The sequence below is a fragment of the Oryctolagus cuniculus genome, chromosome 5 (genome assembly GCF_051225735.1).
Source record: "Oryctolagus cuniculus isolate XC-2025 breed Fujian yellow rabbit chromosome 5, ASM5122573v1, whole genome shotgun sequence".
Taxonomy (NCBI): domain Eukaryota; kingdom Metazoa; phylum Chordata; class Mammalia; order Lagomorpha; family Leporidae; genus Oryctolagus; species Oryctolagus cuniculus.
This window is the reverse complement of record NC_142871.1, coordinates 146121726-146136656: the sequence shown is the minus strand read 5'-3', so window position 1 is coordinate 146136656 and position 14931 is coordinate 146121726. Positions and strand designations below refer to the sequence as shown.

At 36.2% G+C, this 14931-nt stretch overlaps 1 long non-coding RNA gene across 8 annotated transcripts in view; it reads right to left on the bottom strand.

Annotated features, from left to right (window-relative positions):
- Window positions 1-4487, bottom strand: part of LOC149126780 (uncharacterized) — a 131335-nt gene extending 126848 nt beyond the window's left edge. For 6 of the 8 annotated variants that reach the window (XR_016234751.1, XR_016234753.1, XR_016234756.1 and 3 more), the window contains exon 1: window positions 4051-4487. This is a non-coding gene — a long non-coding RNA (uncharacterized LOC149126780). The remainder of the gene's footprint in view (window positions 1-4050) is intronic. The other 2 variants (XR_016234754.1, XR_016234755.1) reach the window with 1 other exon arrangement.
- Between the last annotated feature and the right edge of the window lie 10444 nt (window positions 4488-14931).

The following is a 14931-nucleotide window of genomic DNA, read 5'->3' as shown; positions in this document are numbered from 1 at the left end:
TACTCCTCATGTGGGATCTCTGACCTTAATGTGTTGTCCAATGTGAATTAATGCTATAACTAGTACTCAAATAGTATTTTACACTTTATGTTCTGTATGGGTGCAAACTGATGAAATCTTTACTTAATATATAAGTAAATTGATTTTCTGTATATAAAGATAATTGAAAATGAATCTTGATGTGAATGGAATGGGAGAGGGAGCTGGAGATAGGGGGGTGCAGATGAGAGGGAAGTTATGGGGGGGGAAGCCATTGTAATCCATAAACTAATTTGAAAATTTATATTTACTAAATAAATGTTTAAAAAACTAAACAAAAAAAGAAATTCTAAAAAGAGTTCAAGTTCTTGAAAAAGAACTAAACAGAAAATCTCAAAATGAAGAACTCAATCAGTGAAATAACAAACTCAAAGCTTCAACAACAGACTAGATCAAGTAAAAGAGAATATCTTAAAGTCAAGACAGGGCTTTTGAAATGTCTTTAGTCAAACCAAAAAGAACAAGAATGAAGACATCCTGTGGCATCTTTGGGACAGCATCAAATGAAATGATATTCACGTTATTGTAATCCTTAAAGGATAGAAGAGTAAATGCACAATGAAATTACTCAGTGAAATATAAGCTAAAACTCTCCCCAATCAGGAGAAAGCTGTGAACATACAAGGGCTGAAGGCCCAGGGGCCCCAAAAAACATTACCATAAAAGATCTTCACTGTTACACATTATAGTCTAACTTTCAAAAGGACAAAAAAATAGAGAATTGTAAGATTTGAAAGAGAAAGGTACCAGGTTACTTTTAAGAAAACCTCCATTAGAATAATAGCAGAGTTTTAATCATAAACTATTTAGAACAGGAGAAAATGGAATCATATGTTCCAAATGCTGAAAGAAAAGAACCTGCCACCAAGAATACTTTACCAGCAAAACTATCTGTCATAAATGAAGAATAAAGACTTTCCAAGATGAGCAAAAATTAAATTAATTCATCGCAACCAGACCAGCCTAAAAAAAGAGGCTCAATGCTTTTACATATAAAAACAAAGAATTATGTGTACCATTATTATATCATGTAATAAACCTGAATAGAGAAAGAACTAAGGAAAGATCCAAATAAACAGAAATATTAAAGAAAAAGATGATGGGACTAAGCTATTACTTATCATTAATAACATTGAATGTAGTAGACCAAATTTCCTAATTAAAAGATGCAGACTGGCAGTATAGACTTTTTAAAACCAATAAATAATGTTGGCTACAAGAAACTCAGTTCACCAGTAAAGCCACTTACGGACTGAAATTGAAACAGTGGAAAAATATATGCCATGCAAACAGAACCAAAAGAAGAGCAGGGAGCAGGGGTAGCTATACTAATTTTAGACACAACAGACTTTTTAGAACACAAACTGTAAAAGCAAAAAAAAAAAATGAACACTACGTAATGGTCAAAAAATCAATTCAACAAGAAAATATGATGATTATAAACATATATACACCTAATGCTGGAGCACCTTACTAAACAAACATCAGATCAAAAGAGATAAGCTTCAATACAAGAATAGTGAGGGACTTTGGTATCCCATTTGCACCAATGAATAGATCATCCAATAGAAAATCAAAGAAACATCATAGTCAAACTACATGGTAGACCATATGGAGCTATCATGAATTTATAGAGCATTCTTTTTTTTTTTTTTCATAAAGGCAGAGGTACAAAGAGGAGTGTGAGAGAGAAATCTTTCATCCACTAGTTCACTCTCCAAATGGCCACATAGCTAGGGATAGGACTAGCCAAAGCCAGGAGCCAGGAGCCTCCAGGCCTCCTACATAATTACAGGGGCCCAAAGACCTGGGCCATCCTCCACTGCTTTCCCAGGTACATTAGCAGAGAGCTGGATCAGAAGTGGAGCAGCCAAGACTCAAACTGGTAACCATATGGGATGCCACACTGCAGGCTGTGGCTTTAACTCACTACACCACAGGGCTGGCCCCTATAGAGTATTATCTATAAAACAGCTAAGGAATATACTTTCTGGGGCCAGCACCGTGGCTCACTTGGTTAATCCTCTGCCTGCAGCACCGGCATCCCATATGGGCGCCACTTCTAGTCCAGGTTGCTCCTCTTCCAGTCTAGCTCTCTGCTGTGGCCCAGGAAGGTAGTGGAGGATGGCCCCCAAGTTCTTGCGCCCCTGTACTCACATGGGAGACCAGGAAGAAGAACCTGGCTCCTGGCTCCGGATCAGCACAGCACAACTGCCGTAGTGGCCATTTGGGGGGTGAACCAACGGAAGGAAGACCTTTCTATTTGTCACTCTCTCACTATCTAATTCTGCCTAATAAAAAAAAGAATATACTTTCTTTTCATTAGTACATAGAACATTCTCCAGAACTGAGTATATCCAAAAAAGATAACTCAAATTCAAAAAATTGAAATTATATTACATATCTTTTCTGATAACAATGAAATAAAATCAAAAAATAACAAAAGAAACTTCAGAAATTATATAAATACACAGATATTGAATATTTCTGAATAAAAAATAGGCTATTAAAGAAATCAAGAGAGAAATTTAAATATTCGTTGAAACTAATGAGTATGGAAGCACAACATATTGAAACTCTGGTATACAACAGAAGCATTACTAAGGTAGGAATTTAGCTGAAACTTTCCCCAATCTGGAGAAAGGTGTGAGCATACAAGTAAAGAAGGACCAGAAGACCCCAAAAAGACAAGAAGTACTTACATTTAAAATATCAAATAAACAAGAATAAAATGAATCTGAAATCATTAAAAGGAAATAAACAATGAAAATTCAAGCAGCACTGAGTAACATAGAAACTAAGAAAACAATGCAAAAGCTTAATTAAATGAACAATTGCTTCATGGAAAAGATAAAATTTATAATCTTCAGCTAGATTAACTAAGAAAAAAACAAATCTCAGCTTAATAAAGTTGGATATGAAAAGGAAACATTATAATTCATACAGTATAAATAAAAGCAGACCATCAGGGACTAATCTGAATAACTATAAGCCAAAAGTTGTAAAACCAAAAAGAAATGGATAAGTTTCTGCATATGTATAATCTGCCAAAATTAAACCTGGAAGACATAAGAAAACAGAATAGACCAATAATTACTAATGAGATTGAATAGGTAATCATATTCTCCTAATACAAACATAGCCCAGGACCACAGAGATTTTCTGCTGAATTCTAAAAAATTCTTAAGAAAGAACTAACACAAATTCTTCTCAAATTATCCCCAAAAATGGAAAGGGAGAAGACCCTTCCAAACTCATTCTACAAGGCCAGAATTACCTTGTTTCTGAAAGCGGATAAGAATGCAACCAAAATACATATATATATATATATATATAATGATCAGAGATGCAAAAATTCTCAACAAAATGCTAAAAATATGGTCAAATAACACACCAAAAAGATCATTCACCCTGACCAATTGAAATGGGGTGGTTCCAAACAAAATTATATCATCACAAAAATCATATCAACAGATTATAGGACAAAAATCATATGATTATCTCAATAAATGCAGAAAAAGCATTCAGTAAGATGTAATGTACACTCAGGATTTAAAAAAAAAAAAACTTTCAAACTTTCAACAAATTAGGCACAGAAGGAATTTACCTCAACATAATAAAGACTATAGATGACAAACCCATAGCCGGTATTACATTGAATGGGAAAAACCTGAAAGCATTCCCTCGAGAAACACACTAGGTTGTGTACTCAATATATTACTGGCAGTTCTATTCAGAGACATCGGGCAAGAGAAAGAAATAAAAGGCAAACAAACAGGAAAAGGAGAAGTCAAACTAACCCTGGTTGCAAATGATATGAATCCACACAGAGAGAAACCAAAAGACTGCACTGATAGACTATTAGAGCTGATAAATGAATTCAGTAAAATTGTAGGATAGAAAATCAACATACAAAAATCAGCATCAGTTTTAGACACCAATGATGAACTTACTAAGAAAGAAATTGTAACAGCAATCTCATTCAGAAGAGCTATAAATAATATAAAATACCTTAGGATGAATTTCACCAAGGATGTGAAAAATCTTACCAACAAAATTGTAAAACAGGGACCCACCGGACCCGCCGGAGCAGCAGAGTCTGCGCGCCAGCGCTGGAAGGGGAGGTGAGCTAAAAACCTCTCGGTAACCCGAGACATTGGCAAGGAAAGGCAGAAAAAGCCTGCAGAGAACGAGGCCTGAAACCCCATTGGGGAAAGTTCACCAGGCTGGCTGGAGGAGAGAAAAAATCGAATAAATAAGGGGAACCTGCATGGACATTTAGCCTCTCTCTCCACTCACCTTACAAAGCCGAGCAAGACAAAGGGCAGGCACCATTTTACTTAAGTAAAGCAGTGCGCGCCATTTTGCATATGTAAAGCAGGTGTCTCTCATTAGCCAAGCAGAAAAACCTGACTCTGGTAAGCAAACGAATACCCACAGGGGCCAGATTTCATACATCAACTACTCGCAATTCCACTCAGCTGTGTGGAATTACTTCCCAACTGAGTCACAAAAAAAAAAAAAAAAAGAGAGAGAGAGAGAGAGAGAATGAGAGCAAGCAAGAGAACAATCAGGGTGAATGACCTTTGGCACACCCTTAACCCTGTAGAACCAGAGCTCTCTGGCCACACCCATCACAGCCTCTAAGGATTCAGCAAAAGCAGACAGTCCTCTTAATCTAGAGTCACAGTATAACGAGAAAAAAAACAAAGAATATCTCCAATATGACAAACAAACACAAAAGCCGAGGTAACAAGAACAAGGAAAACACTACGACGCCCCCAAATGAAATAGACACCCCAATTCAAGATTATAAAGATGATGAGATAGAAGAAATGCAAGAAGCAGATCTCAAAAAATTGATAAGAACATTAAGAAGTTCTCAAAAACAAATTCTTGAACTACAGAAATCCTTAATTGACAAGATAGAAAATCTCTCTAATGAAAATGAAATATTAAGGAGGAATCAAAATGAAATGAAACAACTAGTAGAAAATGAAACTGTGATAGTGATGAGAAATCATAATGAAGTGAAGAATTCAATAGATCAAGTGAAAAACACAATAGAGAGCCTTACAAACAGAATGGGTGAAGCAGAAGAGAGAATATAAGACTTAGAAGACAGAGCACAGGAAAATATACAATCAAACCAAAGAAAAGAAGAGGAAATTAGAAATCTAAAAAATATTGTCGGGAATCTTCAGGATACTATTAAAAAAAAAAACAACATTCGGGTTCTAGGAGTTCCTGAAGGCATGGAGAGCGAGAAAGGATTAGAAGGCCTTTTTAGTGAGATATTAGCAGAGAACTTTCCAGGTTTGGAGAAGGACAGAGACATCCTAGTCCAGGAAGCTCATAGAACCCCTAAAAAACATGACCAAAAGAGATCCTCACCACAACACGTTGTAATTAAACTCACCACAGTGAAACATAAAGAAAAGATCCTAAAATGTGCAAGAGAGAAACGTCAGATTACTCTCAGAGGATCTCCAATCAGACTCACAGCTGACTTCTCATCAGAAACTCTACAAGCTAGGAGGGAATGGCGAGATATAGCCCAGGTACTAAGAGAGAACAACTGCCAGCCCAGAATATTATATCCTGCAAAGCTATCATTTGTGAATGAAGGTGAAATAAAGACTTTTCATAGCAAACAGAAATTGAAAGAATTTGTTGCCACTTGTCCAGCCCTGCAAAAGATGCTTAAAGATGTGTTACACACAGAAACAGAGAAACACAGTCATCAATATGAAAGAAGGTAAATGAAGGAAATCTCACACCAAAAGATTACAGGAAGTTCAAAACATATATCAGAAATTATCTTTGGCAAATGGCAGGGCAAAGCTACTACTTATCAATAGTCACATTGAACGTTAATGGCCTGAACTGTCCAGTTAAAAGACACCAATTGGCTGATTGGCTTAAGGAACAAAACCCATCTATTTGCTGCTTACAAGAAACACATCTTTCCAATAAAGATCCATACAGTCTCAAAGTTAAAGGCTGGAAAAAGATATACCATGCCAACAGAAATGAAAAAAGAGTGGGCGTAGCCATCTTAATATCAGACAACATAAACTTTACCACAAAAACTGTTAGGAGAGACAAAGAGGGGCACTATATAATGATTAAGGGATCAATTCAACAGGAAGATATAACGATTATCAATGTATATGCACCTAATTACAGGGCACCGGTTTACTTAAAAGATTTGTTAAGGGACTTAAAGGGAGACTTAGACCCCAATACAATAGTACTGGGGGACTTCAATACCCCACTCTCAGAAATAGACAGATCAACAGGACAGAAGATCAACAAGGAGACAGTAGATTTAAATGACACTATAGCACAAATGGATCTAACAGATATCTACAGAACTTTTCATCCTACACAAAAAGCATTTACATTCTTCTCAGCAGTACATGGAACCTTCTCTAGGATTGATCACATACTAGGCAGTAAAGCAAGTCTCGGCAAATTCAAAAGAATTAGAATCATACCATGCAGCTTCTCAGACCATAAAGGAATGAAGTTGGAAATTAGCAACTCAGGAGTCCCTAGAGCAAATGCAAACGCATGGAGATTGAACAACATGCTCCTGAATGAACAATGGGTCATAGAAGAAATTAAAAGAGAAATCGAAAATTTTCTGGAAGTAAATAAGGATAACAACACAACATACCAAAACTTATGGGATACAGCAAAAGCAGTGTTAAGAGGAAAGTTTATATCAATAGGTGCCTACATCAAGAAATTAGAAAGGCACCAAATAGATGAGCTTTCACTGCATCCCAAGGATCTAGAAAATCTGCAGCAAACCAGACCCAAATCTATTAGGAGAAGAGAAATAATTAAAATCAGAGAAGAAATCAACAGGATTGAATCAAGAAAAAACATTACAAAAAATCAGCCAAACGAGGAGCTGGTTTTTTGAAAAAATAAACAAAATTGACACCCCATTGGCCCAACTAACTAAAAAAAGAAAGGAAAAGACCCAAATCAATAAAAGCAGAGATGAAAAAGGAAATGTAACAACAGACACCACAGAAATAAAAAGAATCATCAAAAATTACTACAAGGACCTGTATGCCAGCAAACAGGGAAACCTATCAGAAATGGATAGATTCCTGGACACATGCAATCTACCAAAATTTAACCAGGAAGACAGAGAAAACCTAAACAGACCCATAACTGAGACAGAAATTGATACAATAATAAAGGCTCTCCCAACAAAGAAAAGCCCAGGACCAGACGGATTCACTGCTGAATTCTACCAGTCATTTAAAGACGAACTAACTCCAATTCTTCTCAAACTAGTCAGAACAATCAAAAAAGAGCGAATCCTCCCAAATTCTTTCTATGAAGCCAGCATCACCTTAATTCCTAAATCAGAAAAAGATGCAGCATTGAAAGAAAATTACAGACCAATATCCCTGATGAACATAGATGCAAAAATACTCAATAAAATTCTGGCCAATAGAATGCAACAACACATCAGAAAGATCATCCACCAAGACCAAGTGGGATTTATCCCTGGTATGCAGGGATGGTTCAATGTTCACAAATCAATCAATGTGATACACCACATTAACAGACTGCAGAAGAAAAACCATATGATTATCTCAACAGACACAGAGAAAGCATTTGATAAAATACAACACCCTTTCATGCTGATAACTCTAAGCAAACTGGGTATGGAAGGAACATTCCTCAATATAATCAAAGCAATTTATGAAAAACCCACGGCCAACATCCTATTGAATGGGGAAAAGTTGGAAGCATTTCCACTGAGATCTGGTACCAGACAGGGATGCCCACTCTCACCACTGCTATTCAATATAGTTCTGGAAGTTCTAGCCAGAGCTATTAGGCAAGAAAAAGAAATTAAAGGGATACAAATTGGGAAGGAAGAAGTCAAACCATCCCTCTTTGCAGACGATATGATTCTTTATTTAGGGGATCCAAGGAACTCTACTAAGAGACTATTGGAACTCAAAGAAGAGTTTGGCAAAGTAGCAGGATATAAAATCAATGCACAAAAATCAATAGCCTTTGTATACACAGGCAATACCACGGCTGAGAAAGAACTTCTAAGATCAATCCCATTCACAATAGCTACAAAAACAATCAAATGCCTTGGAATAAACTTAACCAAGGACGTTAAAGATCTCTACGATGAAAATTACAAAACCTTAAAGAAAGAAATAGAAGAGGATACCAAGAAATGGAAAAATCTTCCATGCTCATGGATTGGAAGAATCAACATCATCAAAATGTCCATTCTCCCAAAAGCAATTTATAGATTCAATGCAATACCAATCAAAAAACCGAAGACCTTCTTCTCAGATCTGGAAAAAATGATGCTGAAATTCATATGGAGGCACAAGAGACCTCAAATAGCTAAAGCAATCTTGTACAACAAAAACAAAGCCGGAGGCATCACAATACCAGATTTCAGGACATACTACAGGGCAGTTGTAATCAAAACAGCATGGTACTGGTACAGAAACAGATGGATAGACCAATGGAACAGAATAGAAACACCAGAAATCAATCCAAACATCTACAGCCAACTCATATTTGATCAAGGATACAAAATCAATCTCTGGAGTAAGGACAGTCTTTTCAAGTAATGGTGCTGGGAAAACTGGATTTCCACGTGCAGAATCATGAAGCAAGCCCCCTACCCTTCACCTTACACAAAAATCCACTCAACATGGATTAAAGACTTAAATCTACGACCCGACACCATCAAATTACTAGAGAGTATTGGAAAAACCCTGCAAGATATAGGTACGGGCAAAGACTTCTTGGAAAATACCCCAGAAGCACAGGCAGTCAAAACCAAAATTAACATTTGGGATTGCATCAAATTGAGAAGTTTCTGTACTGCAAAAGAAACAGTCAGGAAAGTGAAGAGGCAACCAACTGAATGGGAAAACATATTTGCAAACTATGCAAGAGATAAAGGGTTGATAACCAGAATCTACAAAGAAATCAAGAAACTCCACAACATCAAAACAAACAACCCACTTAAGAGATGGGCCAAGGACCTCAATAGACATTTTTCAAAAGAGGAAATCCAAATGGCCAACAGACACATGAAAAAATGTTCAAGATCACTAGCAATTAGGGAAATGCAAATCAAAACCACAATGAGGTTTCACCTCACCCCGGTTAGAATGGCTCACCTTCAGAAATCTAGCAACAATAGATGCTGGAGAGGATGTGGGGAAAAAGGGACACTAACCCACTGTTGGTGGGAATGCAAACTGGTTAAGCCACTATGGAAGTCAGTCTGGAGATTCCTCAGAAACCTGAATATAATCCTACCATTCAACCCAGCCATCCCACTCCTTGGAATTTACCCAAAGGAAATGAAATTGGCAAACAAACAAGTTGTCTGCACATTAATGTTTATTGCAGCTCAATTCACAATAGCTAAGACCTGGAATCAACCCAAATGCCCATCAACAGTAGACTGGATAAAGAAATTATGGGACATGTACTCTATAGAATACTATACAGCAGTCAAAAATAACGAAATCCGGTCATTTGCAACAAGATGGAGGAATTTGGAAAACATCATACTGAGTGAATTAAGCCAGTCCCAAAGGGACTAATATCATATGTTCTCCCTGATCAGCGACAACTAACTGAGCACCAAAGGGGAAACTTGTTGAAGTGAAATGGACACTATGAGAAACAGTGACCTGATCAGCTCTTGTCCTGACTGTTGATGTACAATGTAATACTTTATCCATTTTAGTATTTTTTTTGTTCTAGTACTATTGGTTGAACTCTGTAATTAACACACAATTATTCTTAGGTGTTTAAATTTTAACTGAAAAGTGATCCCTGTTAGGAATGTGGAAAGCATTATGCTGTGTGAAATAAGCCAGTCCCAACGGGACAAATACTATATGTTCTCCCTGATCGGTGACAACTAACTGAGCACCAAAAAGGAAACCTGTTGAAGTGAAATGGACACTATGAGAAACGGTGACTTGATCAGCATAGCCCTGACTGTTGATGAACAACTTAATACGTTATCCCTCTTAGTATTTTTTTGTTTATTTGTTCTACTTAATACTTTTGGTTGAATACTGTAATCAATATACAGTTATTCTCAAGTGTTGAAATTTAACTGAAAAGTGATCACTGTTAAATATAAGAGTGGGAGTAAGAGAGGGAAGAGATGTGCAATTCGGGACATGCTCAAGCTGACTTACCTCAAACATACCAGGGGATTCCAATTCAATCCCATCAAGGTGGCATGTACCAATGCCATCTCACTAGTCCCAGTGATCAATTTCTGTTCACAGTTGATCATAATTGTAGGACTAAGAGCCAAAGGGAGCACATAAACAAGACTAGTGTCTGCAAATACTAGCTGATAGAATAAAAAAGGGAGAGAATGATCCAACATGGGAAGTGAGATACACAGCAGACCCATAGAGTGGCAGATGTCCTAAACAGCACTCTGGCCTCAGAATCAGCCCTTAAGGCACGCAGATCTGGCTGAAAAGCCCATGAGAGTATTACAGGCATGGAAAGCCAAAACACTCTGGAAAAAAAAAAAAAACACACCTACATGAAAGATCTCCGCGAGTGAGATCCCAGTGAAAAGAATAGGCCATCAAAGAAGGAGGTACCTTTCTATGAAGGGAGGAGAGAACCTCCACTTTGACTATGACCTTGTCTAAATATGATCAGAGTTGGTATACTCAAAAGGCTTCCATAGCCTTGGCGACTCATGACAAGTGCCTAGGGTGATTACTGATGCCATAAACAAGAGTGTCAATTTGTTAAGTCAACAACAGGAGTCACTGTGCACTTACTCCTCATGTAGGATCTCTGTCCTTAATGTGCTGTACATTGTGATTTAATGCTATAACTAGTACTCAAACAGTATTTTTCACTTTGTGTTTCTGTGTGGGTGCAAACTGTTGAAATCTTTACTTAATATATGCTAAACTGATCTCCTGTATATAAAGAGAATTGAAAATGAATCTTGATGTGAATGGAAGGGGAGAGGGAGCAGGAAAGGGGACGGTTGTAGGTGGGAGGTAAGTTATGGTGGGGGGAAGTCATTGTAATCAATATTCTGTACTTTGGAAATTTATATTCATTAAATAAAAGTTAAAAAAAAGAAAATTGTAAAACACTTATGAAAGAAATTGAACAGAACATGAAAATTGGAAAGACCATATATTTTCATGTATTAGAAAAATTTATATTATTAAAATGCTAATATTACCATTCACTTTAATTACAGAGTCAACATAATCCCCATCAAAATACAAATTACATGCATCACAGAACTAAAAAAAAGTCATAAAATTCATATGGAAATACTAAAATTCCCAAATAGCCAAAGAAATCTTGAGCAATAAAAATAATTCTGGAGGCAGTACTATACCAGATTTCAAGACATACTATACAGTTTTGTAATCAACAAAAGCTAGGAGCTAAAATCATACCCAGGAAGAAAGTCTCTTGAATAAACAGTCCTGGGAAAACTGAATATCTGTAAACAAAAGATTGAAATTTGATCCCTACCATTAATCTTACATAATAAATCAACTTGAAATGGATCAAAGATCTGAATGTAAGACAAGAACTAAAACAATTAGAATAAAACATATAGGAAACACTTCAAAACATTAGTATGGTCAACGGATTTTTTTGGATAAGACCCTAAAGCACAGGCAATAAAAACAAAATAGATCAATGGAATTATGTCAAAATAGGAAGTTTCCACACAGCAAAAGAAACAATTAACAGAATGTCAGAATGGAAGGAAATATTTGTGAACTTTTTACTGACAAGTGATTAATATATTAAGAATATATAAGTAAAAATTCTCAACAAGAAAATAACAAACAATCCAGAAATTGGCAGAGGATCTGAGTAGATAGTTCTCAGAAGAAGAAATAAAAATGGGCAGGAAATACATTTTAAATATTCCATATGACTAGCCATCAGAGAAATGCAAATCAGAACTGCAATGAGGTAGCATCCATCCAGTTAGAATGGCTATTATTAAAAAATTCTAGCAAGGATGTGAAGAAAAGGGATTATTTATACATTGTTGATGGGAATGCAAATTAATATAACCATAATGGAGAATAGTATGGAAGGTCTTGAAAAAACTAAAAATAGGTACACCATATGACCCAGATCTCCCTATTGTGGTAAATCAGCCTATGAAAGAGATACCTGCACTTCATATGCATTGCATCCCTATTCACAATAAACAAGATATAAAAATAAACCTAGGTGTCCATTGATGAATGAATGGATAATGCAAATGTTGTATATATCTATTATTATACCATAAAAATAATTAAATCCTGACATTTGCAGCAAAATGTATGAACCTGGATAGTATATTAAGTGAAATAAGACACCGAAAGACAAATACCATAAGCATATGTTCTCTCTCATTTGTAGAACTTCTAAAAAATATGTGTGTTCCATATTTAAAATACTAATTATTAGAAGCCAGGAAGTGAGGGAAGCAATGGATAAAGGATATCAAAATCCAGAAGGTTGAACATAACAGGTTCTGCTGTTTTGCAGCACAGTGGGGTAGATATGGTTTGTAATGATGTATAGTATTCTGTACAAAGAACTTGAATAGAGGAACTGGTAGGCTCCAAATGCAAATTAAAGTTAAGGAAATAGGAAGTCTGGCTGCCTGGTATGGCCAGTTTAAGCGAGCTGTGTGTGTTAAAATGTTTCATTGTACTCCTTACAAATATGAAAGTATTGCATCTTAATCCAAAATTTAAGAATAAAAATGAAATGTATTATAGACTTAAACGTATGGCCTGATACTTTGAACCTACCTGAGGAAATCCACAGAGTAGATGCTTCAAGACATGAGAATGGGCAAGGATTTTTTGGATTGGACTCCAAAAGTACAGAAAATAAAAGCAAAAATAGACCAATGGGATTTCATCACACTATAGAAATGAAAAACAGATTTAAAAAGACATTTCTGAATGTACAACATACAAATGACCAATGGGAACATTAAAAAAATGTGCATAATAATCAGGGAAACGTAATTCAAAACTATAGTGAGGTACCAGGTCACTCCAGTTAGGTTGGCTATTATCAAAAGACAAAAGATAACAAATCTCGTTAAGGATGTAGAGAAAGGGGAACTCTTGCATACTGTTGATATGAATGTAAATCAGTATAATTGTTGTGGAAAACAGTATGAGAGTTCCTCAAAAAATATATAGAACGACAATGTAATTTAGTACTTCTACTATGTATGTTCAGGGAATTGAAATATGCTTATGGAAGAGATATCTACACTCCCATGTTTCTTACAGCTACTCACAATAACTGAAAACCTAAGTGCCCATCCACTAATGAATGGAAGAAGAAAAGGTAGTTCAAATTCACAATGGAATACATCTAGCCATTAAAAAAGAATAAAATCTTGACATTTGCAACAGCATGTATGGAACTGCAGGTCCTTATGTTAAGTGAAATAAGCAAAGTACCAAAAGACAAGTACCACATGATCTCATTCATATGTAAAACCTTAAAAAGTGGATCTAATTGGAGTTAAAATTATGACTCTGGGTAACAGAGTGTGGAAAGAGTTGGTGGAGAGAAACAGGGGGCAGGGGCTGGCGTTGTGGCGCAGTAGGTTAATCCTCTAGACCCGGCTGCTCCTCTTCCAATCCACCTCTCTGTTGTGGCCTGGGAAAGCAGTAGAAGATGGCCCAAATGCTTGGCCTCCTGCACCCGAATGGGAGACCGGAAAGAAGCACCTGGCTCCTGGCTTCAGATCGGCACAGCTCTGGCCATTGCAGCCACTTGGGGAGTGAACCAACAGAAGGAAGACCTTTCTCTCTGTTTGTCCCTTTCACTGTAAATCTACCTCTCAAATAAATAAATAAAATTAAAAAAAAAAGAGGGGGAAAGTTGATTAATGGAGCCTGTGTGATACTTAGATGAGAGTAAGAAGTTCTGTTGTCCTGTTGCATGGTAGATTGACTATAGAGAATGACAATATATTTCTCTAAGAAAAATGGGAAAAGATTCTTATTAAGGTTAAATGTTTGTGTAGATGGGTTTACACAATTGAGTGTATAGAAGCATTAGGTACTAGCCCATAAATTTGGATCCTTTTATGTCCAGTACATTTTTTTAAGATTTATTTTATTTATTTGAAAGGCAGAATGACACAGAGAGAGGAATAGGCAGAAAAGATTTTCCATGTGCTGAGTCACTCCTAAAATGGTCATAATGGCCAAGGCAGAGCCAGGCCTAAGTCAGGAGCTTAGAACTCCATCCTCCATTATGTCCCCAGGTGTAGATTATGTCCCCAGGGAGCTAGATCAGAAGTGCAACAGCCAGGACTTAAAACAGGACTCCATATGGGATGCTGTTATTGCAAGCAGTGGCTCACACACTTAGCCACACAAGAACAGCACCCTAAAAAAATTAAAAAGAAATCATTTCAGCAGATATACATATATATCTCCTTATATACAGATACATAGTAAATGCTCTTATCAGCAGTGTACAAAGGAAGATGTCTACTTCCCCATTAATTTTATTGACATTGAATATTATAAATCTTTCAAATTATAAAAAATATAAGATTTATATTTTATTACCTGTAAAAATTGAGGTTTTTTTATCACTTGTCATCCTTTTCTGTGTGAAATGAGCATTCTGTTTTTCTAAAAGAAGTTCTTACTGAATTGCATGTGATCTTCGCATATTAATGACATATGTAAGCCCAAAGAACTTAACAATATTAACCATTCACTAAATGTTGTTAATACAATTCTTTTAAGTCATTTGACTCTCAATATTGTTTCTATTGTTTTGATATGTGAAATGCAATGGAAATTCCTA